General features: G+C 38.3%; 1 long non-coding RNA gene across 1 annotated transcript in view; it reads right to left on the bottom strand.

The window, feature by feature from the left end:
- The window catches only part of LOC139728693 (uncharacterized), a 56,138-nt gene that overhangs the window by 13,222 nt on the left and 24,297 nt on the right, over positions 1 to 18,619 (bottom strand). Inside the window, exon 2 of the long non-coding RNA XR_011710823.1 lies at positions 14,181 to 14,239. This is a non-coding gene — a long non-coding RNA (uncharacterized lncRNA). The remainder of the gene's footprint in view (positions 1 to 14,180; positions 14,240 to 18,619) is intronic.

The following is an 18,619-nucleotide window of genomic DNA, read 5'->3' as shown; positions in this document are numbered from 1 at the left end:
CATCCCAAGTCACGAACATGTCGCTTTGGCACACTCCATGCTCGCCCCGTGCTTTGGTGCCTTCATACAAAGTGATCGGGGAAACGTGCAGTGAAGCGTACAGTACGAGAGAGACAGAAAGCTTAGAGTGAGTGCGTGTTTAGAACCTCCGCCGACACCTTAGGACCGACACGATCGTCACTTCTTATTACTGTTAATATTCTACACTGTCAAACACTGTCACATCACTGCTTACTATGTGTTTGTCACACAGATACTGCATTATAGACCAGCCATTGTCACTCATTGTCCAGCCTTTTCATATGGGTGCATTCGGAATCCCTTGCGCACAATTCCACACAATGTAACAAGCTGGCTTTTAACAAATGAAACAAATCAAATGAACTGAATGGTGCGAGCTTTCAAGACTTCACTAAACAATACTTCCTTAAATCAAATAAGAAAGTTCTATAAGATGTAAAGTTGCCATGTTTATTCAAATCAGCTATGAATAGCAAAATGCATGGTGAGATGCCACAGCCTCAAAAAACCTCCCATTAAGAGCTGCATCCCAATCTTCACTAAATATTTCCTTCAGGCAAGACTTCATTTCATTACATTTTAGTCTATCCTCATCAAATATTTGCCGATTAGAAAGTTTTGAGCTGGTGATGATGACTTCTAGAAGGGAAAAAGCTTGTACTGGAACATCCAAAGTATGATTAGCATTAAATTTCATGCAATTACATTGTTGAAATTTATGTTGATGTAGGGCAATTTGCCAACAGTTGTAATGATTTGCATTAATGATAAATTTGGTATACAAGCCAAAGGGAGGATTGGTATTTACTCTATAGTGGTACACTTGTATGTTAGCAATACAAATTAAGAAATTATACTCATGAAACTGAAAAAAGCTTGAGCACGCAAATACTATAATGAAAAGTCTGTATTTTAATATCAAAATGTAACATTTCACTTCATAGTAAACGTGAAGTGTAAACACAGGCTGCACTGGAACTAGTCATACAGCTAGTCCCACGCACTTGTATCCTTGTAGGTGGATAATAGCGTACTTTGCAGTCTTCACCGGGGTTTTGGTAGCTTAGCTCATGTATGCTTTGTCCTTTGTCAAACCTGATCATGAAAAAAAAGGGGGGAATTATCTTCTTGTATCACTGATCTACACACCATTAAGAACATATTCCCAGCATTCACATTGGGCAGGTGCCACACTGAGGGGACAGTCAGAAGAGACCAGTATCTTTTTTGCAACTGATCATCCACACTACTGCTTAGACAATCCCCAAGCTGCGGGGGCAACCAGGGTTTGGGTGAGCCCTGTCATTTGCCAAACTCAAACTTCAACATCATGTGTACTACTATTATTTCTGCATTTATTGCACTGCATTCTATACAAGCTGCCTTTCCACACAAATTCCCTCTTTTACACAAAATCAACTTCTGACCTTCTAGCTCAAAACAAGTCCCCCTCTCACCACATGTTCCCCTTCCCCTCCACCCAAACCTTTCTCCATAATGTTCTGCAACAGAAGACTGAATCTAAAGAACCTCTCTTTGTTTTTCATTTGAATCGATGAGAAGAGCATCCAGTCTTTAAAGGCATAATTTACTATTTGCAGATGAAACAAAAACCCAGCATTACTGCTATAAAATAGTTCTAAAATGTGAGTTAGGAATAGAAACAACCACTGTAAAAATTTGAATCGGTAAGATCAATGCTACAGTGTAAGCATTGTTAAATATACAAAATGTGAACAATAGTTATGATAAAAATGCTTCCAGACTATTACCAAGGAGGTACTAGGCCTAGTACCTCCTTGCTATTACCGTCTACCGTTACGGTTTGTTGAGAAAAATACAGATATCTCCTTATATTTTAGGCTTTATTACGAAAATTTTATATGATAGGATGTTTTGCGGTACAACAGACCTACACATATATATATGCATTAAATGTCAGATCTTGAGAAATTTTTTAAATCACTGTTCCCAAAGGTAAACAGGACCTTTAAGAAGCAGGAAAAAACAGAATGAAAATGGAGAGAATAACAAAAGCAGAAACAAGGAAAGGGGAAAAAGAAAGAAAGAGTGAGAGATGGAGAGACACAGAAAGAAAGACAGAGACAGAGACAGAAAGAGAAAGAGAGAGAGAGAGAGAGAGAGAGGAAGAGAGATTCTTTCAAGAATGGAGAGGTGATTAAATACTCTCCAGAGTAGTATTTTGGCACAGGGCAAAACGCGAGGTCATCCCTGAATCTCTATGGCCACACCAGATGGCTCCCTCAACACATTAACATTCTCATAAATACATCCCCAGCTTTTGAGAATCCCTGACTTTCTTCGTCAAAAAAAGGGTAAAAACAACAACAACTGGGAGAGGACAAAAAATAATAGAGCTTTAATTCAGCACTACACTACAGCTGGTCAGGCAAGTGGCATACAATTATACACAAACTTATACACACACAATTCACAAACACACCCCTATAATACACAGACATAACACACACACACACACACACAATATAAACAGACTAGTTTTGTTGTTGCTGTTGTTGATGTTGCCTTTATTTTTCTCCCTATATTAAACCTATAAGCAGGAAGTTGTAGACAGGAAGAGTGCGACCTGTGAGTTGACACATTTGTTTTTTGACACCACCAGCTCAGCTCAGCTCTGCGGGGGAGGGAACAGTATCACACCTGTGCGTACGTTTCTAAAGTACATTAAAGTACATGGAGTACGCACACGCATGTCCACAGGGAGGTTTGAAGTCATTGTAATGTGTTGTGAACTTGCATTACCCTGTATCTATCCCAAGTTTGACCATGTATCCCACGCAATAGCCCAGGGCCAATCTTACGATTCTTCCGAGGTTCACGAATGTTGAGCTTCCTCCCTTTCTCATACTTCCTGAGAGCAACATAGAGGGCTTTTTAAATGGAGACTGCTCTAAAGAAATAAATGGCAAAAAGCGCCACGGAAAAACAAGATTGCAACATCTGTAATATCCTTCTTCATTCACTCCCTAACTGTCATAAAAGGTGAAACTTTTAATTGCCCTGTCTGTAAAATATCAGGCCCTTTGTTATTCATTCTGTATATTAATGATATATGTAATGTGTCTGATCGTTTAAAGTTTATTTTATATGCAGATGACACCAGTGTGTTCATGTCCAATTCTGATATACAAATATTACAGGAACAATTTGCAAGTGAATTAAAAAAGCTAGTTTATTGGTTAGATATAAATAAGCTTGTTCTTAATATAAATAAAACAAATTTTATGTTATTTTCAAACAAAAAAGTACACAATGATTTTGTTTATATTAAAATCAATGATGTTTTTATTAAACGTGTTCCATATGTTAAGTTTTTGGGTGTAATAATTGATGAAAAATTGTCTTGGAACCAGCACACTGATGTTGTCTGCAACAAACTTGCAAAAAATATTGGTTTACTGTATAGATTTTATTCGTATCCAAAAGAAGTTTTATTATTATTGTATAATTCTCTAATTCTGCCTTATTTGAATTATTGTATACAAATCTGGGCAAACTGTAGTGAACAAAATATGTTGAGGCTTTTTAAATTACAAAAGAAAGCAATCAGAATTGTATCTCATAGCGATTACCGTGCTCATACAATGCCAATATTTGATCGTCTGAAAATTCTTAATATTTATAATATGTATATATATCAAAGTGCAATATTTATGTTTTCATGTTCTCATAATATGCTACCTGGAGTATTAACTAATTACTTTAAGCTCAATAGCCAGGTGCATACATGTATAACAAGAAACTTTTTTAATTATCACTTGCCATTTGTAAGATTAAGCTCGTATCAAAAGTCAATATTTTATAATGGACCGAAAATATGGAATGAGTTACCAGAGGAAATAAAGTCAAGTCAGACTTTTACGATTTTTAAAACCCATCTTAAGCAGTATTTAAGTGACAGACAATCTTTAGAATAAATGTATCATAAAAAATATTTTTGATAAGATTATACATATACTTTTTGTTTAATGTGTTTGTGTGTGTATGTTTTGTTTTTGTTTTTGTTTTTGTTTTTGTTTTTGTTTTTGTTTTTTTGTGCTGCTGTTTGTAACTTTGTAATATATATGATATTCGTTTGGTACATGTTAAAGGACTTGGCTTCATATAAGGCACCGCCTTCCTGTCAAGTTCCTAATGCTTCATGATTTCTTATGTTGACGTTTATATTTTGTATCCGTTGCAGTCATATCAGTTATTTTATACAAATTTGACGACATGAATTTAAATGTAATGTATTTGTACTTATATGTAGTGTATTTTCTCTGTTTGTTTGTATGGTTTTTATGGAGTATTGAATAAATAAATCCAAATCCAAATCCAATAAATCCAATCAACTACGCAGCTATAAAAAGGTTTGATGGGTTTTTAAAACCCTTGGAATAGTTTCAGCAAGTGAAAGGATCTTGTTAATGAGAAAATCTTTAGCTTGTGGTATGAGGCAGATGATGAAATAAGGCATATTTCTCACCATCGAAAGTTTGGTGATATCTTTTTCCCAAATGAAGCTTCACCCATCTCTGAATTACAGGAATTTGGCCGTTTCCTGTCTGTTGCCATAACGACTATGAATATGCCAACTGCCTACAGTAACTGTTGAACTCTTTGGAATTGCTCCCCCCCCCCCCCTTTGCTTTTTGATAGTTGTAACTTGCTTCTTATTCAGTACAAGTCAATATCTACTTATACAAAACTAAGAATCCATTCCCATGTATGAGTGCTGCGAAGAGGAGAGCCTCCTTGTTAGCTTCATGCCAGAAATAAGTTTGTTACATACAGTTAACTCCTTGCCACAAAAGGCAAGGTACCAAAAATACACCTGCTCTGGGAACCTAGAGTAAGAAGAATTTCCAATAGAGCAAGTAAAATGAAGGGGCATTTGACTGTGAACTCCTTTGGTGCCAGGGACTTAGGACAGTGTGTACAATGGTGAATGGGTTTTCTGTATCAGTCACCACTCATAGCATACGAAGGGTTAAAGGTGTATGAAGCCTCCTGTCCAAATGGGCAATAGGGCCAGTGGGTAAAATGCACAGATTTATTTTTGTATCACCCTGAAAGGTATGCATATAATTTGCATACATTAGCAGACTGGTCTTGTCATCAGAGATAGGAAGCTGACCTTGAATACGACCATTACACAGTAGGGAAGGTGGATCGCTGACGCTTTATGCATTCACACTGGCTGCTAATTAGCATATTGCATGCATTATGCACGCATTCAATCACACTGCCGAGCCATTTATACCAACCACTGCAACATGGGTCAGACATTGAATGTTTCCCCCCCCCCCTCCATCCACCCCCACCCCCCAATCCTGTAGATGTTATGGTTTATGGCTCACGCATGAGTGCTAGAGTGTGACATGTGCCACTAAGTTGAATGACATGTTGCACATTCATTTTTTATGGGGCAGTGCAATATCTTGCCACGAATAGTGCCGAGCATTGCAAACTCAAAAAAAGGCGCACACCCTCGCAGATCCTGCACATTTTACTACCTCTCCAATGTAAACATGTTGTATCCTTCATGTTTCATTGTACAGTACTCAACGTATGAGAATGGAATGACAGATTATAAGAATCAAGAGAGTCTTGCAACAATAACAGGCTCACAGGCCATATAATGAATACTCTTCCTTCTAAAATATTTGTACAAAATCCCAAAAATAACAGTTAATGCGGTAGATGTCTTTTTGCAATGAATTTCATCAGCATCTAATCTACTGTTTCTGCTTTTCCATTGTCACGACCGTTTTGTTCAAATTCTGTCACCGAACAGAATTTTATAAACCACAGACTACATAGCAGTTTTTCTTTACTGTTAATACAATATAAAACAAAATATATAAGATTTATTTTTTCAATATCATTGGAAGTTTTGTTGGATTAAACATGGGTTTTTTAAATACTGGTAGTCCTGTTCTTTGTGGAATACTTGGATTGAGAAATCTAACCTCTCTGCAAACAATAGGGCGTACTACGCACAAGAGGTCTATCGGTTTTGATCACGGTGTTAGTTTTGTATTCATGAAGCAAATTTGGTGTTTATCCAACGAACACCTGTACTCCCAACTCTAGGAATCTGCAGTCACCACACACTGAGCGTCAATGTCAAGGGGGTCAAACAGGTGTTTATAATGGTTCCATGACATTTTACTCCTGTGATAATTGCTCCCATGAAGTATTTGCATGCTAAACCAAACATAAAGTCTACCCACAAACATCACTCTAACCCTAATCCTCGCAGCAAACAACAAAGCCTAAAACCCTATCACAATGTTCACTAACCCTAACTACGAGTCCTTGGATGAAATTAAGACTGGAGCAATTGAGTATATGAATATAAGAACGACCCAAGTCCAATTTTTGGCCAAATTCAGTTTGACATGGGAAATTGTAGCTTATGCATGGACTCATCTTGGGCATAAATGATAAATCCTAATTACCCCCGGAAATGCCTGAAATAAATAAGTTAAATCTTATATGAATGTAAGAATGATGGACTTGGGTCATTCTTACATTCATATTATAGCGCCCTCTCTCGTCCTTCTCTCATCTCTATAGCAGAATATCATGTATATGAATCAAAGAACGACCCAAGTCCATCACACAAAATGGCCTCTCCACAATTAATGTTAATGTTAATTGTCATAATAATATATGTTCTAATTTGTATAATACAATGTTGCCATCCCATCACAGTTAAATAGAATATTATTGGACAAACAAAAAAGATATGAAGTTTTTTTTAGTTTACTCGAAATGGTCTTCCATGGACTTGGGTCGTTCTTATATTCATATGTCACAGGAGCAAATGTCGTGTCACTCTTTATGATGTGCCCCTTCACCAAGTTACCCTGTTCAGGTCTGAAACTAAAGCTGGGAATCTGAAAGCAATTTGGCTTGAAAATAATTGTATTAAAAAGGTGCCATTATGGAGGGAAAATCACCCCCCAAAAATGCCTGTTAACTTTACTCCTTTTTACTGAATTCCATAGCTAAAGTGTCTTGAGAAGTACAACTTGTAGGCTCTAGGGGCATTTCATCACGCATTTTGTCAGATTTTTTTTTTCTGACAAATTTGCTCTTAGCCAATCAGATGCACAGATTTCCAGAGCTTAAAACGGTCTGTCTAAAACGAATGAATAAATAAATAAATAAATAAATAAATAAATAAATACATAAATAAATAAATAAATAAATAAATAAATAAATAAATAAATAAATAAATAAATAAATAAATAAATAAAAATCTCACAAAACTCTTGATGAAATGCCTCACCTCCCCCCCCCCCCCCCCCCACTGGTCACATGAAAATAGTTAACCCTAGTTTATCACTTCATTTCACACAGGCATTGGAATCTCTGCATAGCCCCCCATGCAGAAGTCTCCCTGTCATTATCAGGTATGAAGTTGGTATGGGGGGATGGGAAAAAATGGGGGTTTAGCACTAGATCTAGTGAGCTATTAATGAGATACATGAGCTTTTGCAAAAAGACAAAATTGGACTGGGCGAGGTTAAATGGACAATATGGTCACCTCATTTGTGATGCATTGTGTTCCATTATTAAAGTTTGTCTCAAACCCCCCCCCCCACCCCATCATATATGACACTCTGGGTAAATGGACACGCCTCTGAAGAAAATTCCCATGATATACAAACAAACGGTAATAGATCTATGCATTCTGCACTTCACGATTCAACTCAGATATGGACGGAGAGATAGAAGCATGAATATTTTCCCAGATGCCTCCTGATAAACACTCTGACAACCGTCTTTTCTGAAAATGTCTTTCACATTTATCAGCAATGGGATAAACAGTCCTCAACCCCCATCCCAGAAAGTAGCCAAAGTGTTATCTTTACAACCACAACAACAACAGCAGCAACAACAAAATGATTTCATTGCTTATGTTGAAAAAGGCCAATTTATCAATACATTTTTAAGATCTTTCTGATGATGTGCGACTACCAAACTACAAATTTTAATGAACTTTGAATGTTTCTACAACAGATACGGTGCTATACAAATGCTGTGGATCATCATCATCAACTTTGACATAATACTACTTTGCATGCATCGCTTGTTGCCGAGTCAGGAAAGCTTTGCACAAGCTTTCTGATTAGTAGAAACAGCATATATTCAGAGCACAGAAAAGTAGAACGTGTTAACTAGTTAACTGGTCTATGAGATCACAAAGCAATCCCTTGAATTTTATGAAGCAGCTGTAAAAGGGGGTCACAATATTTCAAGAGTTACTGAAAAGCACTACACTACATGAAGTTCAACATATGGGACTACATATACACACCACACCCTCTCTGTAAATGCTGTACTACACTACCTGGGTGCTGCTGTGTCCTCCAAATAAATCCAACATGTTACTGTTAATTGTTCCATCATACTTGCATTTTCCATGACTGGTAAGGGGGCATAACCATGGGTACGATGTGTCCTCATGCGCTTGTTCAAGTCGTCGGCTTCAAGAAGTCAAAATTTTGCTCAAAGTTGTCTATTAAGTTCAGATGCAGGATGGATAACATGCCTTGGAAAACTTACAGTGCTACTGTTTCATCAATACAGCTACACTAGGTCCTGATTGAACAGGGGGACTATACATATCTTTCCTTTCTTTTCTTTGTTGTCCTTTTTGGCCTTTAAAGGGATAGTACAGTATTGGTTGAGATGAGAATTGGGCTTTTAAATTTTTGCAAGAAACCAAGAAAACATTTATGATATAGTACAGAGCATACCATTTTAAGAGGAATTCAAAGTTTATTTGATGAAAACTGGGTTTGGAATAAACTGAAACATCCAAAAATAAAGTAAAACAAAGCGATCGTTACAAAGTGTGGGTCCCACACGGTCCCACACTTTATTAGAATCACTCTTTTTGGATATCTCAGCCATTTAAAAACCGATTTTTATCAAATAAACATTGAATTCCTCACAGAATTACATTCTCTTTCATATTTCATATGATATTTCTCATTATCTCACCTAAAAATGTTAGAAACCTGAAATTAGGTCTCAACCAGAACTGTATGATCCCTTTAATACTCCATTGCATCTTATGGAGTGTGCACTATGTACAATGTACAGTACCTTTGCACTCAGCATTTCTTTGTTATCTGGTCATTTATTACAATCTCAACATACTTTGCACACTGAACTTCAACCCTGTAATCTTTCCCTCCCTTGTCCGCTAATGGGACACACTTGAACAGACACACACCAATGTTCTCATACTATGTATGAGTGCACATAAAGCATCGCGAGCATGATCCAAAAACATGATAGAGTGTAGTGCATGAGATCCCTGGTGCATTTTATCCCATGGGGAAGTACAAACCATTATTTCAGTGTATTATAATATGTTGCACAACAAACATTCCATTCATTCATCCACTGTACAATGTATATATAGAGAGTGGTACCATGTCTTCTAGTTTTCTGTCAGATGAGAATGCCTTGGAAAGCATTCAGAAGCGATTAGGAAAAATGATGGGCAGTCTCCAATTTCATTGATGGCAGACATGGACACAGCCTGCTCCAAAATTGCCCCTCTTTGCTGTATCAATTAGCTCCTAAAGCTGATGAGATCTTATATAAAAGTGGAAAGAGACGGGGGGGGGGGGGGGGGGGGGGGGTGGTAGGTGAGGGCATCAGTAGGGACATGATAAAGAGAAGGCTACTATTTGATACCATTGCCTATCTCACCCTTCACCTCGTTGACACTATAATATACAGCCAGGAATATCAGGCACCAACATACCGGTCCTTATTATGGAAGGAATAGGGGGTCTGGAAGGGTGGGGGGGGGGGGGGGGGGGCAGAGACCAGTGGTAATGGCCTGGATCCATTACCATCTAGCGCCACTAATTGCCCTTGATGACTAATCAGTGTGCGTCCTACATTGTGTCTGTCCATCTGTCTGTCTATCTCTCAGTCTGTTACACAGGCCCATTGATGCAAGGTAATTCCCCCTCCCCTTCCCCCAACCATCCCCCTTCTATCCCACCCCCATGATTTGACCACAGGATTCGCAGCAGGTCGGGATACGGACATTGCACACGGCTGGGAAACCGCTCTCCAAAATCCCCCTAGCAATGGTTCCGTTTCTCAGTCATGCTACGAGCCTACAAGTGTATATTTTTGAAGCACATTGCCACCAGGCATTAACCTCCCCCCCCCCCCCCTTCCCCTTTGCAATAGACTGTCCATGTATTCAAATTCTATGCATGGTAGCTCTTTATTCACAAAAGACTACCCTTGGCAATCACAAAGCTTGCAGAAGGCTTGCCCTACCTAGCAACACCTGATGAATGTCAAGTAAATTCTTGCCTTAAGAAACTTAATGGCCCATATTCACGAAGGTGGTACAATCTTTGTCCATGGTGTAAACCATGGACAAAGACCGTAGTTTTGTATGGGGCATCAAGTATTGCATGGTCTATTCCGTTACGAAATGATAACATCTCATAACGAAATGATCATTTCGGTGCCCAATACAAAACTACGGTCCTTGTCCATGGTTTAAACCATGGACAAAGATTGTACCACCTTCGTGAATTCAGTCCTATGGGTGGGAGCTGGTGAGACAAATGGTTTACGCTGTTAATTGACCGATTCAGGTTTGTTGAAGGCAGCAGACATTTTACGGCACAGGGCGCAGCCATAGTGGGTGTATCAGCCGACCCCCCCTGCTCTCCCCCACCCCCGGGCAACATGTTTATCATGCACTTGTAACAAAGGTTCGCGCACTAGCAAGCATTCGCGCACTCAGTACGAGACGCCTATTAGCTAAAGCAGTTTTTCATTCTGCGCGCGTGCTAATGTAGGGAGAGGGGTGGGGGAGTGCGGAGGGGGGGGGGGGTCGGCTGATACACCCACTATGGCTGCGCCCATGCCAAAAATACACATAGCGCGTCACAGAATCGGTCAATAGGAAAAAACACAACAACAAAACATCCTTGAATTTCCCTATGGTGTACATAGGAAACAGAAATGGATCATTATTCTATTATGGCTGCGTAAAATAGCACCGACTGTTACTCAGTTCCAAGCATACAGAAGCACCTCCCATTACCTTACTAAACATCAAAAGTCAAACATGGAGTTTTTATTAATGGCATAATATGCCATTAATATGATAAAAGATATTGTCCTTTGAAGACAACTGATTTTGCTACAGCACGCATTTACCTGCCCAAGTGAACACGAGACTCATCTCTGCTATTAAATTAAACAGCTTTGGGGACTGCTATTGAACTTCAATTGAATTGGAGAATTCAACTCCCCCCCCCCCCCCTATCCCCCTACCCTCCCCTGCCTATCGAAACTGACTGGTGAGGTTTTTCTTTTGTTTGTTGATTGTCTCATTGTTATTACATTGGCTAAATGCCATAAATCACTCAAAGTTGATCATACAGTGACAGTTATAATGTCATCTATAACACTGAAGTCAGAAGAGGCTTACAATGCCATCCCATTCACACGAGTTCAGTAAATGTCTCGTTTTTTTCAAACTAATGACTCGCTCATTCATCTCAACAAAGTTTTGATAGTCAAGTACACATTTTAATGACACTTCACAGGAAAAGTGACCACAAGTGTCAAACGGTCATTCGTCTTTTTCACGGTTTATACATGTAGCATAATTGCCCGAAAGTGCCATTTGAAAGTCCAGTGATACTTGTACACGGGTGTAGTGAAGACGTTCAAGAGTGCTCCAAAGAGACATTAAAAACTCTTTTATGTGTCAATGTAGGGTACCAAGCATCATAAAAAGTACAAATACGTACGTACACATATTGTTGTTACAAAAATTAGACCTGTTATTGTCTACAGGTACTTATCATTAATGTCACATTGTTGTTACAAAAATTAGACCTGTTATTGTCTACAGGTACTTATCACTAATGTCACATTGTTGTATGTTGTGCACTTTGAATGAGAGAGTCATACAACGTAGGCATATTCCCTTCCCTAAATCTTGCCTACACATGTAGGAGTAATATGAAACTCATCCAGTCCTTCAGGCAGGGAAACAACACCGCAGATGGGATCACTAAGTCATCATCAAATTGGCAATTGGGGGATGACTATTATGGGACTAGTTTAGTAGTTTCACTCATCAATAAATCTGCACAAACCCAGAAAACAAAATATATGATGCAACATTGCAAATTCGAAAGAGGAAAAACAAACACTTTAGGAAGTTAGAATATGTTGCCAATTTATGGATTAATATTATAAATGATTTCTGCAAACTGATAGGCTTTTCAAAACTCTGCAACTGAAATAACTGATAAGAAATGGAGAGCAAAGGACTCAAACTCAAGAAAAACAAGACTTCCTCATGAAACACAAGCAACGCATTATAATAAAATTAAAGGACACTATTGAAGGTCATCCCCTGCTTGTTCATGAAATACTGTAAAAGGGGACGTTTTTATGGTGTGTTCATGGTGTTTTTGCGCATTTCGCATAACCAGAAAACTAGAGCGAAAATAACAGCATGCAAATATTTTTGCTTGCCACATTTCCAGTAGTTGATGTCTTGATGCCACGGAATTAAAAACACACGAAACTCATCTTACCCGGCCAAGAGCGAAAAATTAGCCGTGCAAAAATATCCACTTTTATGAAATTTTCTAGTCAGGTGCCATATTCCATACATATCCAGGTTTGCTGGAGTGTGCCCTATACAGCATGAAGTACCACTACACCTCAACTCAATTCAACTCAACTCAACTCAACTCAACTCAACTCAACTCAACTCAACTCAACTCAACTCAACTCAACTCAACTCAACTCAACTCAACTCAACTCAACTCAACTCAACTCAACTCAACTCAACTCAACTCAACTCAACTCAACTCAACTCAACTCAACCCAACCCAACCCAACCCAACCCAACTCAACTCAACTCAACTCAAGCACACCCACCTGCTGGATTCTTCCGAACTTGTGAAGACAACAAATTCCAACACATCCTAAAGAATACAGTTCGCCGTCACAAACAAGATGGCCTGCACAAATTCCAATACTACATTTACCTTACAAATGCCAGGACTTGAGGACGGCCAACAAATATTGGATTGTACTTGAAAGTGGGAAAGACAGAAGGGCTACAGAGTAAAATCCAACGCCAACATTTTTTTTTCGGAAAAAAACTATAAATAGAATGCCATCATGGAAAAGTGAACAGTTTCTGATGCAGCAACAGTTAATGATATGCGAAAGCAATACACACAGCACAAAAGGAAACAAACAATTGTACGTAAACGGAGACAATACTTCCTTATATTCACCAGGAATTCCTGCAATGATCATATCGTGGCGTCACAGTGAGGGAATTTCAGTCCAAAGATAACACACCACGTTCACAGAGTGATGTCCCAATATCCTGAATGGTTTGGCAAGTTACACAGTGTAGTATGCACGCTATTGAAAGCAGAGGAATGGTTAATCTTTTGGGCTGTTGTCCACAACGGAACAATCTAATGATGCACAACTGTCATTTCAACCCCCCCCCCCCCTCCACTTCCATCCAAAATGATGCATTCCTCAAAAAGATGTGCCAGTAGGCAGTACATATCCATTGTACATTGTATACATGTATCATAGTTGTTATCATCATCATCATCGTCGTCATCTTTATAAAACTACCAGTGTGGTCTCATTCATTTGGTCACTACTACATGATGTTTTTGTTTTGGTTTGTTTTTATACAATGTAACAGAATATCAGAATGGACTTTCCCGTTTAATGTGGAAGTAAAGATTGCTTTTAGTCATCTGCATTTTTTTTTTTGTGGGGGGGGGGTGAGAATCAGAGAACCCAACAGCAAATTGTAAGCCACTATGATTTAAAATTTATGTGCTCTGTTCCCGCATAGCTAACTACCAGTGTGACCCTTCCAATGAGTCTACTTTGGGAGAACTTTGCCGAATGCACTGGAATTTGCACTTTTCTTCGCCAGAAACGGCAACCCTTTATGGCTGTAAAGTTTGCGAGTGGCTTCTTTGTCAGTCCTTGCGAATAAATAAAGTAGAATGGCACTGTGTTACAGATATACAATGTAATGTGCACGTGTACAATGTACATACCTTTGATCTGCCACAATTACAGTATGCAATGTATCGAGAAATACGTTTCCACTGAATTCCTGTATGAATCAAGGGGAAACAAACATGGGGAAAAAATCAGAGAATATTACTCAAAGAAGTTCCTCATTCCCTACACCACATAAAGTATGTCCCAAAAAAAAAAATTACAATCAGATTTTTGCATTGATAACTCCAACTATGATTAAACTGTCTAAATGCTACATGTACTTCAATCTTACAATGTAGAGGTCTCTATTTTGCAGAAAACCCCATTCAATTTGGTTAAGCGGTCACAGAGAAATGTGGATCGTTGTATTATTAAAAGCATGTCATGAGTCTGATTCTTCCAAGTTTAGCACTTGGATGCTCTTGCAAATAGTGAACACAATGAACAGAACTTGGAGGGAAGAGATTCCTAACATGCTCTACAAAATTCCTCATTTCTCTTTGACAATTGAAGCAAATCGAATGGGGTTTTCTGTAAGATGTGGGAAATGAGTTATAGTTTCATACCCTGAAATTGCATTTGGATTGATTAACATATTTTCAAAGTAATCATTGCGGAGGGTCACGTTGTAATTTTCTTTGGGACATATGGTAGTTGTTGAAACACTGGTCACTACAAAACAAAACACACAAGACCATTATCATGCACAAAGATCATTCATACAAGTATGATATCAGTTTCTTTCATATTTCAATTCTGATTTGGACGAAACTTATGTGTAGATCACCCAATAGATTTTTTTTTTTTTTTTTTACATTAAAGCCAACTGATAAATGATGTGGTTCTGTACTTTATGGATAGCATTTCATACTATGGACATTTATAAACCAACACAAAAATCTCCTCCACATGATACTGCAACAAAAGAAAGAAATGAATTTATACATGTTAAAGTATCAGGCATAGATTGAAAGCATAAAACAATGTTCCAAGTTTGAAAAATGTGAGTTGCATTGAGCAATGATAGAGAATACTTCAGACATCATACAGGGCATTTGTCTTAAAATTTGGAAGTCTGGAAGAAGACTACTGTACTTGTGCCAAGAAAGCAATGTGCATTGCAGTGTCTATTCAATACAGTTCTTTCTCCAACAAACCAAACCATCAACATCAAATGTCGAAAAACGTTTCCCATCCCTCCCTCTGCACTGGGCCATGTGTAACAGCATTCGACACTCATCAAATCGTCAAATGAAAAGTGCATTGACCGTTTTTCTCCACTTATGACGCAATTCTAGCGAGGAAAATTCAATTTGAGTAGAAGGATATGAAGAGGAACTTGAAAGGAGATGGGGAAGCGGGAAGCTGGGACTTAAAGAAATTTTCCCTACGACACAAAGGGGATTGTTTGGTAGACTTGACTGGAATACAGTACTGTTCTTTGCAGCTTCACGCCAGCTCCGTGGCTACTACACGAGGTTTTGAGACATAACATGAATACTACATGATTCTATCGCCTGCTTGGCAATTTTAGTTATTACCGCGTGATGCAATGCGGCAGAGGCGCGCAATGAGTACTTTTCTTGTTCCCTCACATCATCCTATGGGCTAATGCACAATCAATAAAACTAAGACTGAGTCTTAACAGAAGAAGAAGTGGAAAAAAGCAATCCAATAATCCCCTTGTAATTGACATTTCCACAAACTAAAAAAAAAAAGATGAAATATTGAGATGCAAAATTGCTGGCAAAATTAAGAGCACATGTCTACAGCCTAATAACAGATGACCAATTAGTTATGAAAGGGTGGACAACCTCCCAAACGTGAATCTTCAAACAGTCAGATTTTTAGACATTACATACATCCTATGTCAGGAGAAATTACCTACAAATATAAGATATAAAGTGGATTCAATGAATACAAGCTGTTCTACAGTATATGAGCAGTGAGTCAAATAGCTTTGATAATTCAAATTCAACAGCAACAACAATCTCCATGAATTAAAAGTGCCTTTATTTTAAACTGGAGTCGAACTACATTGTAACCGCAGAGAATGGTCACAAAAGAGAGCTTAACTTTCCTTCAAATTTCAGAATTTCAAATTGTGAAAAAGAGGGCCATTGATCATAAAATAGTATAATATTGATTGATATTCTCTTGCTTTATTGACTATAATATTATGCAGCATTTATCATAAACTTATGTATTTTTTTGTTATAAGTGACAGGAAATGTACTGTCAAATATTGGCAATTATTATCCATGCAGAGGATTTTTAGAGCCCAAATACAAGTGTTATTTTGTCGACGCACCTCATAACCTCCAACCCACTTAAAAAGTTTGTTGAACTCGACCAATATTTTTTGCCGAGGCGCCCAATATCTAAAATATTGGACGGCAAGAGGGGGATTCCCCAAAGTTTTTATAAACTGCACCGTGATTGGTTGAGATATATACGAGATGACCTGAAATAAGAAGTAAAAACGTCTGTGATTGGTCAATCACGAATTAACTAGAATATCGTTTCTTCTAAAATTCTGTGTTTTTACAAACAAATTTCATACATCAATTAGGTGAAATTGTTTATCCACACAATTTTTCAAAATATCACTTTCATAACAGGAAGTTAAATTTACGTTTGATGAAAACAAGTTGCATTTTTTTGTGCATGCAGGCGCAAGGCGACGATTGATCTGCAGCTCTGCATGCTCAGCGCTACTGCTAGATAGCCCGCGCGCGATATAATGTAGCCGGCCGCCGCCGCTGCGCTTGCATTTGCATGCGCGATATGCATATTACAGTTACTGTACATGTATGTACGTGTGTACAAGTACGTTATATACAGCACAGTAGGACTAGTTGTGGTAGTAGTAGCCTAATTCGATCTTTCACGATCTACGGTAGATGTGACGTGAATTGTTTCTCAGATCTCGGATACAAATACATCTAATTCTGGTCTAAATTAGCTAGATCTCGGTCTAATAGTAACATGACGGCTACCTTGGATACATAGATCACTGTTTTATCAGAGACTGAAGTGGATTAACTTGCACTGAAGAGTGTACATGTACCATACCCCATGTCAGGATCACTACACAGTAGGAACAGCACTCGGAGTCGGAGACAGAAAGGGTAGGCCTAAGCGAAAACATTCTTTGCTAAAATCCTCTGTAGGATAATAATGATGATATTGAATGTCCTATTTTCGATTAATACAAGGAAATATTGGACTCGCTAAGCAAAATATTGGACTCGTCTTCGACTCGTCCAATATTTGTGCATAGCTCGTCCAATATTTCCTTGTATTAATCTCAAGGCCATCCAATGTTATATAATTATATGTAAGTGGAACGCTTGGGACTGTAGGAACCATAGTGCATTGACCTGAAATACACACTGTATATGCCATTGGGAAGGGGTGGGGCTGATCTCACTGGGAGACCCTGCTGACTACAGAAAGGGGGGATTCCCCCTTTACATGGTGGAAGGGGGAAGCCACTGCTATACTTGTACTTGTACTGTGTATTCTTCACACTCTATACCTACAATACTATCTGACAGAGTAAAGCACTATGCTATGTCAAAGGGATCGTATACACCGTAGTTCTGGCTGAGACCTACAGTGTAATTTCAGGTTTCTAACATTTTTTGGTGAGATATAAATGAGGAACCTCCTTCGTTCCATGAGGAATTCAACTTTTATTTGATGAAAATTGGTTTTGAAATGGCTGAGATATCCAAAACAGAGTGATTCTAATAAAGTGTGGGACCCACATTTTATTATGCTTGCTTTGTTTTACTTTGTTTTTAGATGTTTCAGTCATTCCAAACCCGATTTTCTTCAAATAAACTTTGAATTCCTCTTAAAATGGTATGCTCTGTACTATTTCATAAAGGTTTTCTTGGTATCTCGCGAAAAGTTAAAAGCCCAATTTTCATCTCCACCAATATTATACTGTCCCTTTAAACTTGGCCTTGTTGATGGAACCCAGCAAATGATGCAGTATAAAATTTGTAAGGGCAACACTGCTGTGTGTTAAACTGCTGTCAGTTTGTGGAATAACGATTTTAACTGGACTTCAAGGCTACCTACAGTACCACCTACTGACTCTTGCGTTATTAACCCGTTGAAGACGAGTCCCAAGTATACTCGGGCAGGTGTCTATGGGAAATGCGTGTTGTAGCAAAACCAGTCTGTCCTCAACGGGTTAAAAGCTTCCCTGTAATGCAACCCTATGTTTTTGTTTTACGCATGTGAATCTATAAATACTACATCTCTTTTTGGAAGGCATTCCTAATTCATCAACTTTCATAATCCAAATCATCTCTTTCTTCTCTTCCTATTCCGAAGTAAGAAGAGTGAAGTTTTACGGCTTTAATACCCACTAACAATTCAATGACCTTGTGAGTACTAACACTTATGAGAGAGAATCTTTAAACCCATAATCTTTATATCTGTTCCTCTATTCAAAGCAGTGTTATTGAACATAATC

Source organism: Diadema antillarum, unplaced genomic scaffold, assembly GCF_040938485.1.
Source record: "Diadema antillarum isolate AM-2024a unplaced genomic scaffold, OU_Dant_1.0 seq00000193_RagTag, whole genome shotgun sequence".
Classification (NCBI taxonomy): Eukaryota; Metazoa; Echinodermata; class Echinoidea; order Diadematoida; family Diadematidae; genus Diadema; species Diadema antillarum.
The sequence above is the reverse complement of the archived record's forward strand: the minus strand, read 5'-3'. Positions and strand labels throughout refer to the sequence as shown.